Source organism: Hyla sarda, chromosome 1 (genome assembly GCF_029499605.1).
Source record: "Hyla sarda isolate aHylSar1 chromosome 1, aHylSar1.hap1, whole genome shotgun sequence".
Lineage (NCBI taxonomy): Eukaryota > Metazoa > Chordata > Amphibia > Anura > Hylidae > Hyla > Hyla sarda.
The window spans coordinates 434,128,105-434,150,428 of NC_079189.1; the positions used below are offsets into that span (position 1 = coordinate 434,128,105).

Consider the following 22,324-nt stretch of genomic DNA (forward strand, 5'->3'; position numbering starts at 1 on the left):
ACCCCCAATAAAGGAGTGGTTCTGCAGGTGGTGACCATAGACCACTTCTCAGTTCCTATGCTTCCTGGCTGATGTTTTGGTCACTTTTGAATGCTGGTGGTGCTTTCAATCTAGTGGTAGCATGAGACGGAGTCTACAACCCACACAAGTGGCTCAGGTAGTCCAGCTCATCCAGAATGGCACATCAATGCGAGCTGTGGCAAGAAGGTTTGCTGTGTCTGTCAGAGTAGTGTCCAGAGCATGGAGGCACTACCAGGAGACAGGCCAGTACATCATGAGATGTGGAGGAGGCCGTAGGAGTGCAACAACCCAGCAGCAGGACCACTACCTCCGCCTTTGTGCAAGGAGGAGCAGGAGGAGCACTGCCAGAACCCTGCAAAATGACCTCCAGCAGGCCACAAATGTGCATGTGTCCACTCAAACGATCAGAAACAGACTCCATGTGGCTGGTATGAGGGACCGACGTCCACAGGTGGGGGTTGTGCTTAAAGCCCAACACTGTGCAGGATGCTTGGCATTTGCCAGAGAACACCAAGATTGGCAAATTCGCCACTGGCGCCCTGTGCTCTTCACAAATAAAAGTAGGTTAACACTGAACACATGTGATAGACGTGACTGAGTCTGGAGACTCCGTGGAGAAAGTTCTGCTGCCTGCAACATCCTCCAGCATGACCGGTTTGGGTGGTGAGTCAGTAATGGTGTGGGATGGCATTTTTTTTTGGGGGGGGCGCACAGCCCTCCATGTGGTTGCCAGAGGTAGACTGACTGCCATTAGGTACCGAGATGAGATCCTCAGACCCCTTGTGAGACCATATGCTGGTGCGGTTGGCCCTGGGTTCCTCCTAATGCAAGACAATGCTAGACCTCATGTGGCTGAAGTGTGTCAGCAGTTCCTGTAAGAGGAAGGCATTGATGCAATGGACTGGCCCACCCGTTCCCCAGACCTGAATCCGATTTCATGAAAAATAAATCTATGGTACAATACCAGACCAAGTCTAAGTACAAGAGTGGTGCTACTTCTGAAAGAAAGTAGCCATGTTTTTCTACTCCAATACAGCCCCATTGTGTTTGGAGAGATGTGACTGAATGTTAATGTCACTATGACTGTAAAAATATTTGTATTCATCTTTATCATTTCAGGAATAAAGTATGTATTTTCCCCCTCTATATTATTATCCTTTTCCTTTACAGCATGCCCCATATGACTCTTCGGATTTGCCTAAACCCCTCTAGCATCTGTCTTTCCCCTTCCTGTCCCTGATATTACCTTTATACCTTTCTAGTGTGTTCCCACATGGAGGGACATTTATTAATGTTTGCTTATGTATTCTTTTTTTTTTAGTACTTTTTTTCCTTACTTTTTTTTTGCTTATGTGTGACTTAATTATCAACTGGTTTCAGCCTGTTGATAATTTTCTTTCACGTAAGCAATTTTTCCTTTTTTACTTTGGTAGTAGCTTTTTCTGCTCCATGTTTGAGCTGGAGTAAATTTAGTAAATTTTTAACCCTGTTGCGACTTTCTTTTGCGCAGTTGCGACTGTCGCAGTTAATAAATACCTGACTACCCGTAGTCCATTTTAAAATTATTACGATGTAGTTAATTTTTGGAAAACGTGCTTTTCTCGCTTTCCAGTCAAAATATCGCATGAAAAATCGCGTAGTCGCAGTTGCGACAATTTTGCTACAATTAAAGTAAAGAAAATTTGACTAAACCCGTTGATAAATGTCCATAATGGTGCTTAAACTCGACACAGACATGTAGATAGTTTACTTAATCTGTTAGGGCAGAGGTGTCAAAATACTAGAAGCCTTTCAAACAATATCCCAACTGGGTGCTAACCAAGGTCTGGTATGCTGCCCATCCCCATGTCCTGTGTGCCACGTGTGTTACCTTCAGCAAACAGGACTCAAGGAATATTGGTATGGAGATATGTTTGATCTTTTTTAAAACTTTTTGCTTTGAGTTCCAGCATTGGAACTATACAGAAGGTTAGTGTATGAGTTTATACATTTCTTGGCAACAGACACACACACACACACACATATATATATATATATATATATATATATATATCTTCATTTATATTTATATCTACAGCAGATGTTCCCTGGGGTGAGTACAGGGCAGCTCATTAGCTGAACACACTCCAAACATGGCGAGTGCTGCAAGTGAAAATCTGTAAGAACTCTGCATACATATGTATACATTAGTATACATGCCTTAGTATTGCAATGTACTTTAAAAACAATCAGGTAATTGAATAGTAAAACTGTAAAAATTTTAATTAGAAAAATGTAAGTAATAAGAAAGAGGGCTAAAAAAAATTATGCCATTTTCCTCATCTTAAAAGAGAACTCCAGCCAAATTACCTTTATATAGCTTCACATGTTAAAGTTATATAACTTTGTGATGTACAAGTGTAATCTATGCTGAGCACATACCTTGTTTCTGTCAGCTCTTCCTTCAGGCAGGAAGTACAGAAGTTTTTATCACATATGATGGCTGTTGTCTACATGTAGACAAACATCACTTTGCAATGTCACTTCCCTTCTTCCCAGCTTTTAGAGAGCCTAAAGCGCTTCAGTGTGTGATGGGCTGTGATTGGCTGAGGCAGCGCACACCTCCCTCATCTATATTCACTGCTTCTCTATCCATGTAACATGCTCAGTTCTATGAAGGCAGCTCAAACAAGAAACAAGCATAGGGGCTCTTGATCTGTGTAGTCTGTGTAACTCCCAGCACAATCCAGGAAGTGCCATTTAAGAATAAGAAAGAAGAACAAGTAAAATCAACAAGTACAGGCAAACAAATGTACAGTATGCAGGGATAAAGGTGTCAATGACGGATTGAGCAAACAAGGGTAGAGATGTAACAATGGTTACTCCAAAAAGCCGTTAAGGACACTGCTAAGAGGAGGATATCACTTCACAGAGTTTGAAGTTTAATACTGTACATAACAAGTTAATAGAAATAAGAACAAATATTCATAAATGTATGAGAAATACAGAATGGTGTAGTTAACAAGTAGTAGATAAGAAAACAGACAAACGAGATCTGTACCTATATGACCTGAGTAGCAGATGCATACAAGTGAAATACACTAATGTTGGTGGTTAGGGCAATGAGGACTACTCCGCCACTTACTCCACAACATCAAGAATTTGGGGTGGTGGAAATTGGCAATGGAGAAAATGTGTTTGTATTCACAGGTACGGTTGACTTATTTGCCATACTTCTCTCCCCTTGCCTACACCTTCAAACAATCATTGTAGCTCTGCTCTGCCAGCCAGCTCATTCTTTGAGAGCAGCCCCCACCCTTCCGCTCTGAACAGCAGAGAGAGATTCAGTGTCTGATTGGTTCTCAGCACTAAAGAGAGCATGACTCATCAGTGCAGAGCAGAAACCACATGGTCTGTGTCTCCCAGGAGGGTGGGGGCTGCTTTTAGAGAGGGATTTGGACAGAGACAGAGTGGACAGCGATAGCTGGATGACAGGATTCCCTCACTTCATGCATGTAAGTGGCAACCAAAGAGGGGAAACTACTCTATATAACTAATGAATGATATTTAAACAATTAAATAGGTTGATGAGAGGGAAAGGATGGTCTATGGGTTTAGTTCCCCAGAGTCCCACTTTAAAGGGGTACTCCTGCAGAAAACTTTTTTTTTTAAATCAACTGGTGCCAGAAATTTAAACAGATTTGTAAATTACTTCTATTAAAAAATCTTAATCCTTCCAGTACTTATTAGCTGCTGAATACTACAGAGGAAATTATTTTCTTTTTGGAACACAGAGCTCTCTGCTGACATCATGACCACAGTGCTCTCTGCTGACACCTCTGTCCATTTTAAAAACTGTCCAGAGTAGAAGAAAATCCCCATAGAAAACATATGCTGCTCTGGACAGTTCCTAAAATGGACAGAGATGTCAGTATGGACAGAGATGTCAGAGAGCACTGTGGTCATGATGTCAGCAGAGAGCTCTGTGTTCCAAAAAGAAAATAATTTCCTCTGTAGTATTCAGCAGCTAATAAGTACCCTAAGGATCAAGATTTTTTAATAGAAGTCATTTACTAATCTGTTTAACTTTCTGGCACCAGTTGATTTAAAAAAAAAAAGTTTTCTATCGAAGTACCCCTTTAACCCCTTAAGGACCAAGGGCGTACAGCTACGCCTTTGCTCCCTGGTACTTAAGGACCAAGGGCGTACATGTACGCCCATGGGAATTTTGGTCCCCGCTGCGCCTGGCGGGGATCAGACCAGGGTGACTGCTGATATCGATCAGCAGGCACCCCGCGTAAATGCCCAGGGGGGTCATCAGACCCCCCCCATGTCGGCGATCGGCGCAAATTGCAAGTGAATTCACACTTGCGATTTGCGCGATTCCGAGTCATTACGGGTCTATGGTGACCCGGAATATAAGGGGGATCGCGGTTGTCTAAGACACCTACGATCCCCCTGAAGGGATAGGAGTGAGGTGTCAGGGGTGCCACCCCTCCTATCCCTGCTATTGGGCGTCTAGAAGCGGCGTCCAAAAGCAGATCGGGGGCGGGGGTTAACTTTCGGTTTCCCTGTTCTGCCCACCCACAATAGGTGGAGCAGTATGGGGAAATGGCAGAGGACCGACGCCGAAGTCCACTTACCCTGCGGGCGAGGCTGCGGGCGACGATCGGTGTCGGAGATCGGCGGGTGGCGATGACGTGCGGCTGGCACCATGCATCCAACAGAAGCCGGTAAGTTGCCTAGCAACATCTAGAGGGCTACAGTCTGAGACCACTATACAGTGGTCTCTACACTGTTGCCCTCCAGATTTTGCTAAACTACAACTCCCAGCATGCCCAGATACCTGTCATGCTGGGATTTGTAGTTTTGCAACAGCTGGAGGGCTACAGTTTGGATATCACTGTGCAGTGAACTGTGGCCCTCTAGATCTTGCAAAACTACAACTCCCAGCATGCCCACATAGCAGTTTGCTGTGTGGGCATGCTGGGATTTGCAATTTTGCAACAGCTGGAGGGTCACAGTTTGGAGATCACTGTGCAGTGGTTTCTAAACTGTAGCCCTCCAGATGTTGCAAAATTGCAAATCCCAGCATGCCCAAACAGCTGTCTCGCCATGCTGGGAGCTGTAGTTGCGAACCTCCAGCTGTTGCATAACTACATCTCCCAGCATGCACTTCAGCGATCAGTACATGCTGGGAGTTGTAGTTTTGCAACAGCTGGAGGCACACTGGTTGGAAAATACCGAGTTAGGTAACAGAACCTAACTGAACGTTTTGCAAAAGTACAACTCCCAGCATGCACGGTCTGTCAGTACATGCTGGAAGTTGTAGTTTTGAAACAGCTGGAGGTTTGCCCCCCTCCCCCCCCCATGTGAATGTACAGGGTACATTCACACAGGCAGGTTTACAGTAAGTTTCCTGCTTCAAGTATGAGCTGCGGCAAATTTTTCACCGCAGCGCATACTCCTAGCGGTAAGCTCACTGTAAACCAAGGTACCCTAAAAACACTACACTACACTACACTAATACATAATAAAGGGTAAAACACTACATATACACCCCCTTACACTGTCCCCCCAATAAAAATGAAAAACGTATTGCACAGCAGTGCTTCCAAAATGGAGCCTCCAGCTGTTGCAAAACAACAACTCCCAGCATTTCCAGACAGCCACTGACTGTCCAGGCATGCTGGGAGTTTAGCAACAGCTGGAGGCACCCTGTTTGGGAATCACTGGCGTAGATTACCCCTATGTCCACCCCTATGCAATCCCTGATTTAGTCCTCAAATGTGCATGGCGCTCTCTCACTTCGAAGCCCTGTCGTATTTCAAGGAAACCATTTAGTGCCACATATGGGGTATTTCCGTACTCGGGAGAAATTGCACTACAAATTTTGGGGAGCTTTTTCTCCTTTTACCCCTTATGAAAAGGAAAAGTTGGGGTCTACACCAGCCTATTAGTGTAAAAAATAAATAAATTTTACACTAACATGCTGGTGTTGCCCCATACTTTTTATTTTCACAAGAGGTAAAAGGAAAAAAAGACCCCCAAAATTTGTAACGCAATTTCTCCTGAGTACGGAAATACCCCATATGTGGGCGTAAAATACTCTGCGGGCACACAACAAGCCTCAGGAGTGAGAGTGCACCATGTACATTTGAGGCCTAAATTGGTGATTTTCACAGGGGTGGCTGATTTTACAGCGGTTCTGAAATAAACGCCAAAAAATAAATACCCACATGTGACCCCCATTATGGAAACTACACAATACTCAATACTATGCTAACACTACACTATGCTAACTACACTACACCTGTGTAAAACTATGCTAAAATTACACTACGCTAACTACGCTACACCTGCGCAATACTATGCTAACACTACACTACGCTAACTACACTACACCTGTGTAAAACTATGCTAAAATTACACTACGCTAACTACGCTACACCTGTGTAAAACTATGCTAAAATTATACTACGCTAACTACGCTACACCTGTATAATACTACACTAACATTACACTACGCTAACTACACTACACCTGTGTAATACTACACTAACATTACACTACGCTAACTACACTACACCTGTGTAATACTATGCTAACATTACACTACGCTAACTACACTACACCTGTGTAATACTACACTAACATTACACTACGCTAACTACACTACACCTGTGTAATACTATGCTAACATTACACTACGCTAACTACACTACACCTGTGTAATACTACACTAACATTACACTACGCTAACTACACTTCACCTGTGTAATACTATGCTAACATTACACTACGCTAACTACACTACACCTGTGTAATACTACACTAACATTACACTACGCTAACTACACTACACCTGTGTAATACTATGCTAACATTACACTACGCTAACTACACTACACCTGTGTAATACTACACTAACATTACACTACGCTAACTACACTACACCTGTGTAATACTATGCTAACATTACACTACGCTAACTACACTACACCTGTGTAATACTACACTAACATTACACTACGCTAACTACACTTCACCTGTGTAATACTTCACTTACATTACACTACGCTAACTACACTTCACCTGTGTAATACTACACTAACATTACACTACGCTAACTACACTACACCTGTGTAATACTATGCTAACATTACACTACGCTAACTACACTACACCTGTGTAATACTACATTAACATTACACTACGCTAACTACACTACACCTGTGTAATACTACACTAACATTACACTACGCTAACTACACTTCACCTGAGTAATACTACATTAACATTACACTACACTAACTACACTACACCTGTGTAATACTATGCTAACATTACACTACGCTAACTACACTACACCTGTTTAATACTACACTAACACTACGCTACGCTAACTACACTACACCTGTGTAATACTATGCTAACATTACACTACGCTAACTACACTTCACCTGAGTAATACTACATTAACATTACACTACACTAACTACACTACACCTGTGTAATACTATGCTAACATTACACTACGCTAACTACACTACACCTGTGTAATACTACACTAACATTACACTACGCTAACTACACTACACCTGTGTAATACTATGCTAACATTACACTACGCTAACTACACTACACCTGTGTAATACTACACTAACATTACACTACGCTAACTACACTACACCTGTGTAATACTATGCTAACATTACACTACGCTAACTACACTACACCTGTGTAATACTACACTAACATTACACTACGCTAACTACACTACACCTGTGTAATACTATGCTAACATTACACTACGCTAACTACACTACACCTGTGTAATACTACACTAACATTACACTACGCTAACTACACTTCACCTGTGTAATACTTCACTTACATTACACTACGCTAACTACACTTCACCTGTGTAATACTACACTAACATTACACTACGCTAACTACACTACACCTGTGTAATACTATGCTAACATTACACTACGCTAACTACACTACACCTGTGTAATACTACATTAACATTACACTACGCTAACTACACTTCACCTGAGTAATACTACATTAACATTACACTACACTAACTACACTACACCTGTGTAATACTATGCTAACATTACACTACGCTAACTACACTACACCTGTTTAATACTACACTAACACTACGCTACGCTAACTACACTACACCTGTGTAATACTATGCTAACATTACACTACGCTAACTACACTTCACCTGAGTAATACTACATTAACATTACACTACACTAACTACACTACACCTGTGCAATACTACACTAACATTACACTACGCTAACTACACTACACCTGTGTAATACTACACTAAAACTATGCTAACTATGCTGAAACTGCGCTAACACTACGCTATGCTAACTATGCTAAAACTACGCTAACACTACACTACGCTAAAACTGCGCTAACACTACGCTACGCTAACTATGCTAAAACTGCGCTAACACTACGCTACGCTAACTATGCCAAAACTGCGCTAACTACGCTAAAACTGCGCTAACTACGCTAAAACGGCGCTAACACTACGCTACGCTAACTATGCTAAAACTGCGCTAACACTATGCTACGCTAACTACGCTAAAACTGCGCTATCACTACGCTGCGCTAACTACTCTAAAACTACGCTAACACTACGCTGCGCTAACTACTCTATACCTGTGTAAAACTACAACTCTCATCCTGCCTGGACAGCCTTTAGCTGTCTGGGCATGCTGGGAGTTGTGGTCCCTTCACTGTAAAACATTCAAAACTACACCTTCCAGCATGCCTTTACTTTAAAACCTATAACCTACCTCCTTTCACTATAAAACCTAAACTACGCTAACTACGTTACAATCTAAGCTAGCTACACTACACTAACGTTAAACTACGCTAACCCTACGCTGGTTTCACTCTCTCCCTGCCTGCCACACTACGCTACCTACGCTAACTACGTACGCACGCGCACACAGTTTTCTACGGACTAATCTAAACAACTGCGCAACTGCTGCGAATCGTAGAAAACTGCTTGCGCGGTATGGACAACTGCGCATGCGCAGAGCTACGCTACTAGCGTTGCCTACGTTAGCCTTACGCTGTCAGCGTAGTGGTGCGCATGCGCTCTATGTTTTCTACGGATCGAGGTAAACTTTACATCACCGTGTCCTGTAGAATTTTGTGAGCTCCGGAACCGGAAGTGATCCTGGGAATCTATCCCGACCCAGTGCACCGGAGTCGCTTCAGATTTGGGACAAGGGATGAGCACCGTATGTATACTGCTTTCTACTAGTATTCTCTCTTGTGGTGTTGTTATTGTATGTATACCCAGTTAGTACAGCTAAGGGATGGGGTGCCCCTTTGTCACCACCTGCTGACTATACTGTGTACTGCTAGCTTGGTGCCTGGGACTTATGTGTTTGTTTGAATGTGGTCTGTGGATGGTGATAGATGCCCAGGTTGGCACAGACTGTGGAGATTTAGATTGCACTGCAGTTCTACAATAATGGGCAGTCCTGTGGCTGTATATAGAAGCATGGCTCATCCTGGGCTGGGACATGTCTGAAATCTCCTTTTTGTGCCAGCTGTTATAACTGGCATTTTGCTATTGCCATAATTCCATGCCTGGCATCAGTATGAAATCTTGACATTCCAGGCTAGGTAATGGGGTCAAAAGCCCTATGGCATAGGAGTAATCCCCAACCTTTGCCTCCCCAGCTGTTGCAAAACAACAACTCCCATCATGCCCTGACAGCCGAAGGCTGTCAGAGCATGATGGGCATTGTTGTTTTACAACAATGGGGGAACACTTCGGCTGTTAGGGCATGATGGGAGTTGTTTTGCAACAGTTGGGGACACTTCGGCTGTCAGGGCATGATGGGTGTTGTTTTGCAACAGTTGGGGAACCCTTCGGCTGTCAGGGCATGATGGGCGTTGTTTTGCGACAGTTGGGGAACAATTCGGCTGTCAGGGCATGATGGGCCTTGTTTTGCGACAGTTGGGGATCCCTTCGGCTGTCAGGGCATGATGGGCGTTGTTGTTTTGCGACAGTTGGGGAACAATTCGGCTGTCAGGGCATGATGGGCCTTGTTTTGCGACAGTTGGGGATCCCTTCGGCTGTCGGGGCATGATGGGCGTTGTTGTTTTGTGACAGTTGGGGATCCCTTCGGCTGTCAGGGCATTATGGGCGTTGTTTTTTGCGACAGTTGGGGAACCCTTCGGCTGTCAGGGCATTATGGGCGTTGTTTTTTGCGACAGTTGGGGAACCCTTCGGCTGTCAGGGCATTATGGGCGTTGTTTTTTGCGACAGTTGGGGAACCCTTCGGCTGTCAGGGCATTATGGGTGTTGTTGTTTTGTGACAGTTGGGGAACCCTTCGGCTGTCAGGGCATTATGGGTGTTGTTGTTTTGTGACAGTTGGGGAACAATTCGGCTGTCAGGGCATGATGGGCCTTGTTTTGTGACAGTTGGGGATCCCTTCGGCTGTCAGGGCATGATGGGCGTTGTTGTTTTGTGACAGTTGGGAAACACTGCTGCAGAGTCTTGTATTGTGTAGATGCTTTGTAGTATTTTAGTCTGTTAACTATTAGGCATGTTGTGACAGCTGTTGCCTCCTTGGTGTGTTGAGGTGGGGGTGACTTTAAGATTCTGCAAATGCCATTGCCCCACGAAATATGCCTCTGCCATCTATCTGCTCTATAAGTGGCTTTGATGACTTTCTCAGAGATCTATGAGATCCAGTAGGGATCATGGGTGCATGTACTGTATTTCTTTGGACATTCTGCTAGTAAATCTACTAATGTGTCTGAATAAGCAACGATATGTTACATTTGACTGCTAGTATGTGATATCGTTTAGGTGTTAGAATACCATAGGACTTGTCTACCCTCCTGACATGTCTGCAAAAATATAAACCTGTGTGTTGTATATGTATATACACCTCTGTTATTCCTCATGGAAAAATAGGGATGCACCCTTGTATTTCCTTCTCCCCAGATTAAAAGTTAGATCCTATTCAGGGGACAGGTGATAACTAGCCGATCAGTGGGGGTCCAACTGCAGGGACTTCCACTGATCTCGAGAACAAAGGTCAATTGTCCCCCTACGTGAATGATGTCACCGTTCAATTCATGACCTATGGGACTCCTAAACGTTGTCAGGTGCTAAATTCTACAATATTCTGGAGTCACATAAACAGTGAATGGAGCAGTGGCCACTCGATCATTGGGGTGCCGACGCGCAGACCGGCACCAATCAGATCAGAATAGGGGGTAACTTTCAGTCTTGGCATAACCCCTTTAAACGGAATTGTCCAGAAAGTCCTCTTGAATGTAGATTCAGATATGGTTGCGTAAAACGGTGCAGATTTATTTTTATGAATAAGAAAGTCAGTTTTCTTGCATAAGAGATGTTTGTAGTAGAATAGATGGCTATTCCTGAACATGTTACCATACCAGACACCAGAAGTCTACATCTGGCCAGACACGTGACATCTCAGCTGATCTCTTGGGGGCACTGTTGTAGAGTCCCATTCGTCATAGTCAGTGTCGTCATGTGGAAGATCCAGTACTGCCGTCATGTTTGTTTTTCTGTTTCTATGATAGAAGAAAGGCTTGAACCACCCATCATTACTTCCTAGGGAACTGTGGGATAAGGCTAGGTTCACACAACGGAATGACCACTTGGAGAATCTCCATGCGGACACTGCAGGTAGGGCTGGGCGGTATGGCCAAATATGTGTATCGCGGCATTTTTGTAACTTATGGCGGTTCCACGGTATATAACGGTATTCCCCCCCCCCCCCCCCCCAAAAAAAAATTATTAGCCCAGTGCTGCGCTGTCCCCATCGGGGTCCTCCTCGTCCTCCTGTTTCTTGCGGCCGCCGGTGCTGGCTCGTTATCCCTATGCCCGGGCTGCAAAAGGTAAGCAAAAATAAACTTTAACGCATGTTCCTACGTCGGCCTTACGCTCTTCCTGGGGACGTGAACGTCGGACAGCGATCAGCCTATCACCGGCCGCAGCGATGTTCCGCCTCGGCCGGTGAAAGGCTGAGCGCACTGTCATGTAAGGAGCCGGCTTCTTACATGACAGTGGCTCAACCTATCACCGGCCGAGGCGGAACATCGCTGCGGCCGGTGATAGGCTTATCGCTGTCCGACGTTCCATTCCCTAGTAAGCTGGTCCGGACCGACGGGGAAGGTGAATTAAAGTTAATTTTGTTTACCTTTTACAGCCTGGGCATAGGAATACAGTATAGAGCAGTAGTCTTCAACCTGCGGACCTCCAGATGTTGCAAACCTACAACTCCCAGCATGCCCGGACAGCTGTTCGGGCATGCTGGGAGTTGTAGGTTTGCAACATCTGGAGGTTGAAGACCACTGGTATAGAGTGTCAGCACCGGCGGCCGCAACAAACAGGAGGACGAGGAGGGCAGCGCTTGCGGGTGACACATGTGAGTAGTACCCCGATGGGGACAGCACGGCGCTGGGCGGCTGACCATTCATTCCCCAGGGGAAGTGGCCAAACCGGTATTCTGGTATGGGTTAAAATTCATATTGTGCAGCATAAAAATTTCGGTATTAGGTATGAACCGGTATACCGCCCAGCAGTGTGCTTGGACCGCACAGGATTGTGTCATAGACGTGTTCATTCTATGTGCGGACACGGAAAATGGAATTTCCGTGCCAGAAACATCTGACACGGAAATTCCACCATGTGCACAGAGCAGCAGAATCCCATTGAATCAGACTCTGCTGCAGCAGAATCTCCGTGCCAGATTTCAATGCGGAATCTGTCACGGAAATTCTGACATGGTAACATGGCCTCAGGAGTTTCCAGAGAATCTAAGGACCAGGTACCCCATTTTGATCATACCACCCATATCTAATATGTATGGCCAGCTTGAGGATCCAGAGAGCATCATGCTTTTCAACAAAATAGGACCCTACATACAAGTAATAGGGACAGGTCTACACAGATGTTTTTGTAGCTCGACAACAGTATTCCATACAGATGCTGGGCAGATTTAGGAATTTGGAGGTCAAGTCAACACCTTTAGTCATGAACCTTAAACCATTCCTGAACAATTATTACTGTATGACACGGTGTTGGTACCTCCCTTAGTGAAAACTAATGCCATGAAACAATTTTAGGTAGGTGGTACATGTCAAAATAACATCCAAATGAATGCCAAGACTCAAGGTTTCCTAGCATGAAGTTCCCACAGCATCTGACTTGGATTTGGATATGAAATGGGGGATGAGACAGAAAAAGGCAGGGGGGGGGGGGGGGGGAATTATTTATTATATTGCAATATTTAATGACAGTGTGGAATTTTCCCCAAATTGTGCAGTCCTAGCTGGTGCCATTTATTTCCTTGGAAGGCAACGTACACACACTGATTATACACCAGACTTACTTTCATTTCTCTAGTTCTGAAGCTCCAATGCCCACTTTAGGCTGTTTGGGCTGTTGTCGTCAGTGGGTCAGTCTGTGGGTACATATACGTATATAGTAAGCTGTGATGCTCTGTGTGTCCTACCTGCCAAATTTGGAGTCGGGAAGGAATTTTTACCTGTAGAATGAGTTTTTTTTTGTCTTCCTCTGGATAAACTCAGTAGGGACTCATTGGGGATATAGATTGAACTTGATGGACTCCGGTATTTTTTCAACCTTATGAACTATGTTACTATGTTACCTTTCTATCATAGCCAGCAGTTAATATTTCAGCAATATGTACTACATTAGCTCTTTTGTGAGATTGGACCAGGCCTTTACTCCCCACGAGCATCAGTGAGCCCTCAACCCTATGTTCTTCCGGCAGATTCTTTTCGTGGTGGGAAAGCCCATTATAAGTCAATGGGACGCTTTCTTTTCAAAGCTTATTTCTGCAGTAGAATTCCACTCAAACTAAGTGCTACTTCCAGATGGCATGGAGACAATGAGGAAAGTCCTTGCTGAACTCCCGCGTTGGGTTCTGTTTTTTGGGGTTCTTTTGGTTTTAATGGTGAAAAAGGTGGTACTATTCTTTCAATCAGAATCACCAATGGAGCCCATTTCTATATTTTAATAGACCCATTATAGCTTTCATTCCTCTTCTGAGAGCTGCCAATGTTCTTTAAAAGGGTACTCCGGTGGAAAACTTTTTTTTTTTTTCAACTGGTGCTAGAAAGTTAAACCAATTTGTAAATTACCTCTATTAAAAAAATCTTAAACCTTCCAGTACTTATTAGCTGCTGAATACTACCGAGGAAATTCTGTGCTGACATCATGACCACAGTGCTCTCTGCTGACATCTCTGTCCATTTTAAGAACTGTCCAGAGTAGGAGAAAATCCCCATAGAAAACATATGCTGCTCTGGACAGTTCCGAAAATGGACAGAGATGTCAGCAGAGAGCACTGTGGTCATGATGTCAGCAGAGAGCACTGTGTTCCAAAAAGAAAATAATTTCCTCTGTAGTATTCAGCAGCTGATAAGTACTGGAAGGATCAAGATTTTTTAATAGAAGTAATTTACAAATCTGTTTAACTTTCTGGCACCAGTTGATTTAAAAAAAATATATATATAGTTTTTCACCGGAGTACCCCTTTAAAGGACATTGTCCAGTTATGTTTTTTATGTATGTAAGCAGACTCCCCTCTGAGATTGGCACTGCTGCCTCCATCATTCCCATATCTCTTACCTAGAAAAGGGAGATTTGGGCTGGGAATACAAAGAGCGCTGATAATTTAGAATGACATATTGTACAGGCCAGTCGGTTTGTCTCCCACTGACTGGAATAGGGACTCCTCATGCATCAGCATACCCTGCTTGCTTGCGTAGGCCGGGTTCACACAGACAAAAAACTGGAGTTGTATTTTCTTGCCCATTTCGTGCCCATTTTTGTCTGGAATTGATAAATGGTTGAAAATAGTTTCCTGCATTTTTTTTTCTTTTCTTGCTGACTATGGACGAAAATCAGCAGGTAAAATAAATTACATTGCCAATTTTTCCACTGTGGAAACTAGTCTATAGGGGTCTAAAGGCATTTTTCAGTCTTAAAGGGGTACTCCGCCCCCTAGACATCTTATCCCCTATCTGAAGAATAGGGGATAAGATGGCACGTGACTGATGATGGGCAATACAGGGGCCAGGGTATCGAGACGTCACTGCTCCACCCCCTCATGATGTCACACCCCGCCCCCTCAATGCAAGTCTATGGGAGGGGGCGTGACGCCCCCTCCCATAGACTTGCATTGAGTGGGCGGGGCGTGACATCATGATACCCCAGCCCCTGTATCGCCGTCATCAGCCATGGAGCAATCTTTTCTCAGTGCAGTTCACAAACGGGGTTGCTGCAGGAGAGATCCCCAGCGGCGGAACCCCCCATGATCGGACACGATCCTTTAGATGGGGGATACGATGTCTAGGGGCGGAGTACCACTTTAAGTAAGTTTTCCTCATTCATTGTAAAATTTCTGCAACTTTTTTAATTCATCACCATGCTGAAGAATTTAGCTGCAAACCAGTCCACCTCATGCATTAGTAGAGAGGATTGACGCTTCATAAGATGGGCATCAGGTGACCAACTCATGATTATGATTTTCACTTCTGGAATGTTTCCATTCACTGAAGGCAATCGGAGATCTTAAAGGAGTACTCCGGTGCACACTTTTTTTCATTTTATCCCGTCCGTGCTGCAAAATAAAAGAAAACACACTTTCTCTTACCTGCCAACGAGCCCCCGGAGCTCCGGTACACTCCGGTACAGGTGTTCGGTCCCCGGGCTGTATTCTTCTTACTTCCTGTTAGCCCGGCACGTCACACGAGCGTCAGCCTATCACCAGCCGAGGCGGGACATCTCTGCGGCCGGTGATAGGCTGAAGCTCCGTGTGACGTGACGGGCTAACAGGAAGTAAGAAGAATACAGCCCAGGGACCAAACACCTGTACCGGAGCTCCGGGGGCTCATTGGCAGGTAAGAGAAAGTGCGTTTTTCTTTTATTTTGCAGCCCGGGCGGGATAAAATGAAAAAAGTGCGCGCCGGACTACTCCTTTAAAAATGTTGAGCAATTAAAAAACAAAATATGAGTAGAAAGACAGAGCTTTTTTTTCAGTTTCTTGCTTACATGGCAAACCCTTTACTGTGAACTCGGAGAAGGCATTTGTCACGCAATCCGTTATATAAGAACAAGGTAATAGAAGCACGCAGCCACTTTACACGGAGATTCCTTGTAGAAACCTGAGCTCATCCTTGGCATATTGTTTTCTAATCATCGTGCAAAGGGTTGGGAATAGAAATCTCATACTCGCTATGAAGAGATTACCTCATATATATATATATATATATATATATATATATATATATGCAAATTAACTTCATGTGTGCTGGCTGGGTGCAAAACACTAAGGCCTAGATTTATCAAACTGTGTGAGATAAAAAGTGGAGAGATTTCCCCACAGCAACCAATCACAGCTCTGCTTTCACTTTACCAGAGCTGGTTAGCTGAGCTGTGATTGGTTGCTGTGGGAAAATCATTCCACATCTTCTCTCACACAGTTTTGATAAATCTGGGCCTAAGTGAGAAGAATGTAACTGTAATTGTTCTATTCTGCCGGTCCAGTGCACACAGAACGCTGTCTTCCCTCTTACAGCATGTGTTGTAGAATGGAAATAGTCACTCGAATTTACTGTACAAAATGCACCTGAATTCTGGAATATATTTGAAGCTGGGATTATTTTTTTTTTCAAACTCGATGTATGTTTTTTTTTTTTATTGGGCCAAAAGCACTGCAGCCAGATGTTAGCTGGGAGTCAATAGAGAACTATTAAACGCCAGACCCACATGGCGTTTTTTCAACCTTTTGTGGCATTTTTATTCCCAGCGCTAGGTTTCCAAAACCACAACATGTTGATGGTATGCGTTTTTTTTATTTATTTATTTTTTCCAGGAATTTTTTCCCCCCTCCCATAGATTTCTATAGGAGAAAAAAAATGTGTATACAGTGTGGATTTCAAATTGGCGGCTTTTTTTTGGGCATTTTTGTCACCGCCCAGTTCTTCAATAGAAATCCATTCATGTCTATGGGGGGGGGGGGGGGGGGGGTGACGAGCGACCACAGCCGTCATGACCACGGCCTCCCGAACTTAGAGTTCCCATCGGACGCCCCGCGATCAGACATCTTATCCCCTATCTGAAGGAAAAGATGTCCAAGGTTGGAGTATCCCTTTAAAGGAGTACTCTGGTGCAGAGTATTCCTGCTCCGTTCTGCCCGGGCTGCAAAATAAACGAAAATGAACCATCCTCACCTTCCTGGGTTCCCGCAGAGCGCCACTACAGCTGATCGGTCCTCCGCTCCATCCTCTTCATACTTCCGTGTGAACGAAGCGTCACATGGCGCTCAGCCTATCGCCGGCCGAGGCAGAACATCGCAGCGGCCGGTGATAGGTTGAGCGCCATGTGACTCTTCGTTACATCCGGAAGTATGAAGAAGATGGACCGGAGGACCGATCAGCTGTAGTGGCGCTCCGCGGGAACCCAGGAAGGTGAGGATGGTTCATTTTCATTTATTTTGCAGCCCGGGCAGGACGGAGCAGGAATACTCTGCACCAGAGTACTCCTTTTAAGTCACATGAATAAATCACTTGCCTTGAAAACATTGAAACATGCTTATACTTAAACCCATTGATTTTGGAAAAAAGATTTACAAAATGATGGGGCAGTTTTTTTTATTTTTACCAAAAAAATAAAAAAATTAAAATAAACACAACTTAAAAGTGTGGAATTGCAGCCTTAGGGCCCATTTAGATGACGGATTATCGACAGATATTCTGTGCGTGGCAGGTGCTGACTTAGTCATTCTTCTTTAGGACCGCTTGAATGTGTGCAGTCTCCATTGATGGCAATGCATGTCCAAGTGGATTCCACTAAAAGAATGAAAATGTTCATTCTTTCAGTGGAGTCTGGAATTTGAATTTCCGCGGCAGAATTTTCCACCGCAGAAATTCTGCTATGTGTATGGTGAAGCGGAACCCATTGAAAACAATGAGGGGCTGCAAGAATTGTGCAGCTGGATCCTGCTCGGAAATTCTGCTGTGTGAATGGGCCCTAAAATACTTTTTGTGCCTCATCCGGCAGAAGGGCAAGCAAACAGCTGTCTGAGCATGCTGGGATTTGTAGTTTTGCAACATCTGGAGGTCCATAGTTTGGAGACCACAGCAGTTTTCGGGTTGGATCACACGCGCTGTATTTGCTGCACTATATTTTGAACTCAATGGGTAGGACAATACGCAGCATCAAATATGCAGCAAAATACAGCGCGTGTGACCCTACCCTTAGTAAATCTTGGGCAAGTGATTGTAGGCCTCTTAATACACTGCATCAGTGCTTCTGTTAGGTCTGAATGTATACTTTTTACTATGCCATACGGTGATAGCAGTCACCCGTACACTTGGTATACCCTATAATATATATCCCTTTGTATGGAATAGCACAGTCTGCTGCACTATTCCATACATTTAAACAGAAACCTTGGTGTATGCCCAAGACATTCTTTTCAGCTCTGTTGGGTGATTTGAAACTAACACATCAGAATCTTTCTTGGCACATTGTGGAGAGACCCTAACCCCTACAGCTCCACTACTCTATAGTAAGACCTGTTGGTTCCAACAAACTTTACTTCACATTGACTGTAAAAATAATTCTATACTGTGCTACTCCTAAGCAACATCATGCTTGTCCTTACAGCACGGAGCCCTGCTTGTCCTTCAGTGTACAGAGCCGTGCTTGTCCTTCAGTGTACAGAGCCCTAATTGTACTTCAGTGTACAGAGCCCTAATTGTCCTTCAGTGTACGGAGCCGTGCTTGTCCTTCAGTGTACGGAGCCGTGCTTGTCCTTCAGTGTACGGAGCCGTGCTTGTCCTTCAGTGTACGGAGCCGTGCTTGTCCTTCAGTGTACGGAGCCGTGCTTGTCCTTCAGTGTACGGAGCCGTGCTTGTCCTTCAGTGTACGGAGCCGTGCTTGTCCTTCAGTGTACGGAGCCGTGCTTGTCCTTCAGTGTACGGAGCCGTGCTTGTCCTTCAGTGTACGGAGCCGTGCTTGTCCTTCAGTGTACGGAGCCGTGCTTGTCCTTCAGTGTACGGAGCCGTGCTTGTCCTTCAGTGTACGGAGCCGTGCTTGTCCTTCAGTGTACGGAGCCGTGCTTGTCCTTCAGTGTACGGAGCCGTGCTTGTCCTTCAGTGTACGGAGCCGTGCTTGTCCTTCAGTGTACGGAGCCGTGCTTGTCCTTCAGTGTACGGAGCCCTGCTTGTCCTTCAGTGTACGGAGCCCTGCTTGTCCTTCAGTGTACGGAGCCCTGCTTGTCCTTCAGTGTACGGAGCCCTGCTTGTCCTTCAGTGTACGGAGCCCTGCTTGTCCTTCAGTGTACGGAGCCCTGCTTGTCCTTCAGTGTACGGAGCCCTGCTTGTCCTTCAGTGTACGGAGCCGTGCTTGTCCTCCAGGGCACGGAGCCGTGCTTGTCCTCCAGGGCACGGAGCCGTGCTTGTCCTCCAGGGCACGGAGCCGTGCTTGTCCTCCAGGGCACGGAGCCGTGCTTGTCCTCCAGGGCACGGAGCCGTGCTTGTCCTCCAGGGCACGGAGCCGTGCTTGTCCTCCAGGGCACGGAGCCGTGCTTGTCCTCCAGGGCACGGAGCCGTGCTTGTCCTCCAGGGCACGGAGCCGTGCTTGTCCTCCAGGGCACGGAGCCCGGCTTGTCCTCCAGGGCACGGAGCCCGGCTTGTCCTCCAGGGCACGGAGCCCGGCTTGTCCACCCACACTTTCTTTATTTGGACTCCTCATAGCCAATGTATATTATAAATATACATATAATTTTATTATCTACATTAAATAAAAAGTTTTTGTTAACGACAGGTACACTTTAAGGAAGTACTGTATAATGGGTATCATGACAGTCCATTTCCACTTTACAGGCTACTTATTCATAGACTGTTGCTACCTGGAAACTATTGTACGCTGTGTTGTGCATAAGGTTAAATTGCTTGGATTGTACACTATAGAATATGAAAGCACGGGGGAGCATGCTTGAAACAGCATAGAGTGGGGTATTCCCATAAGGTTAGATCTGCAGATCAGAAAGCCTATCTGGGCATGTAGAGAGTACAGTAGAGTATTTTACTGGCCCCAAGGGAAATACAGCCTTATGTGCTAGTAAATGGAATGTACATTGAAATGGAGGGACAAGAGGGCTGTAGATTAGTTGATGAGGGACGATTCAGTCCCCTAGTATAATGCTTTATCTCCTATGATCACTGGTTTGGCTGGTAATAGAAATAAAAGGAGGAACGCCTGTTATTCTAGAAGACGTAGGTTGGTGTGTGTTTTGTGCAGGTTTCTAAAAGCAATACAATAATCCTTTGGTTGTTTCTTTGCGGTGTGTTGCTGTCAGGGTTTTTCTAGCTCTTTGAAGTGGTTTTTGGAGAACAAACCTCCCCCTCACATTCTGATCTCCAGCACAAAACGCCTAGCTGCACACTTCCTATTAACCAAGTCCCCTGTGGCTCCCTACCAGCAGGCTTAAGATTCCCCTCCCCTACAGTGGAAGAAAAGGCTTCTATATAGTGGAATAGGCACCACAATAATACAGCATTGCTAGAATGTAGGCACCCAGCGTTGACTAGGGCGGCTGTGAATTCAGCACTTAGCCATCGCGGGAAAGAACTTAGCAGAGCATTACACTTTGGTCTCTGAGCCAACAATATTAGGACTTGTGTCGATGTATGGGCAGCATGGATCCTCAGGATGATCCAGCCTATGTAATGCAGCATGAAATAAAGGTAAAAAGCAGCATGAAATAAAGGTAAAAAGAACAAAAAACGGGGCGCTATCTTTTGTAGTATTTTAGAGATCGAATAGAAGTGACCCACCACCACACCTATGGTGTCGTAGTAACCTGTTGGGGTTGTGCAACAGAATAGGCAAAGCACTACAGTAGGCTTAAGGTGGAGTCAGTATATGCAGTTTGCAGCTCAATAATCCCTATCCCCGAGGGTACAGAATATAGAACCAGGATGAACAGGAAAAAATGTGGAATAGGCCGAGCGCTACTGCTTGCAAGGAGAGGACTCTGAATGCCACAAGTGCACAGGACGATTTATTGTAATAAAAGATACTGGACAACGCGTTTTGGCGCTGGCACGCGCCTTCCTCAGGTCCACAATGAATAGTGTATGCAGCATCTTGAAGTGAACACTTCAGGACGCTGCATAAACTATTCATTATGGACCTGAGGAAGGCGCGTGCCAGCGCCGAAACGCGCTGTCCAGTATCTTTTGTTCCAATAAATCATCCTGTGCACTTGTGGCGTTCCGAGTCCTTTCCTTGCAAGCAGTAGCGCTCGGCCTATTCCCCATTTTTTTCCTATTTATCCTAGCATGAATTAAAGGCATCATGTGATCTTTCTTAGCCAATCAAGAAGTCAAGAAGAAAATATGGGAAAAATATATGCTGTATGTCCTGAGTTTATTCTCCCATACACGCATTCCATGGAATGCCATTGACCTACAGTATGGAGCTGTACAGGACTCCATGTATAACTGTACAGCTCCCTGCATACAGTTCTTTGGTTAGCATAATATTTAGGCCTCAGGGTTCTGTTCAGTGGCTGCCATTAAATCCAGACCTATGAGTAAGGTGGTAGATGCTCAGTCCCTTGATGCTGCCACATAGCTGTCCTGAATTACAGGGGGTTCTCCGGTGAAAAACCTTTTTATTTTTTTAACCCCTTAAGGATCGGGGTTTTTTCCGTTTTTGCATTTTCGTTTTTTGCTCCTTGCCTTTAAAAAATCATAACTCTTTCAAATTTACACCTAAAAATCCATATGATGGCTTATTTTTTGCGCCACCAATTCTACTTTGTAATGACGTCATTCATTTTGCCCAAAAATCTATGGTGAAGCGGGGAAAAAAATAATTGTGCGACAAAATTGAAAAAAAAAAACCGCTGTTTTGTAACTTTTGGGGGCTTCCGTTTCTACGTAGTACATTTTTCGGTAAAAATGACACCTGATATGTATTCTGTAGGTCCATACGATTAAAATGATACCCTACTTATATAGGTTTGATTTTGTCGGACTTCTGGAAAAAATCATAACTACATGCAGGAAAATTAATACGTTTAAAATTGTCATCTTCTGACCCCTATAACTTTTTTATTTTTCCGTGTATGGGGCGGTATGAGGGCTAATTTTTTGCGCCGTGATCTGAAGTTTTTAACTGTACCATTTTTGCATTGATAGGACTTATTGATCACTTTTTATTCATTTTTAAATGAT

General features: G+C 44.6%; 1 protein-coding gene across 2 annotated transcripts in view; it reads left to right on the forward strand.

The window, feature by feature from the left end:
• Positions 1–9,142: 9,142 nt before the first annotated feature.
• SPECC1L (sperm antigen with calponin homology and coiled-coil domains 1 like) overlaps positions 9,143–22,324 on the forward strand; it is a 56,835-nt gene continuing 43,653 nt past the window's right edge. The window contains exon 1 of one of the 2 annotated variants that reach the window (XM_056530897.1): positions 9,143–9,287. The gene's annotated coding sequence lies outside the window, so the exon portion shown is untranslated. The remainder of the gene's footprint in view (positions 9,288–22,324) is intronic. The other variant, XM_056530887.1, reaches the window with a different exon arrangement.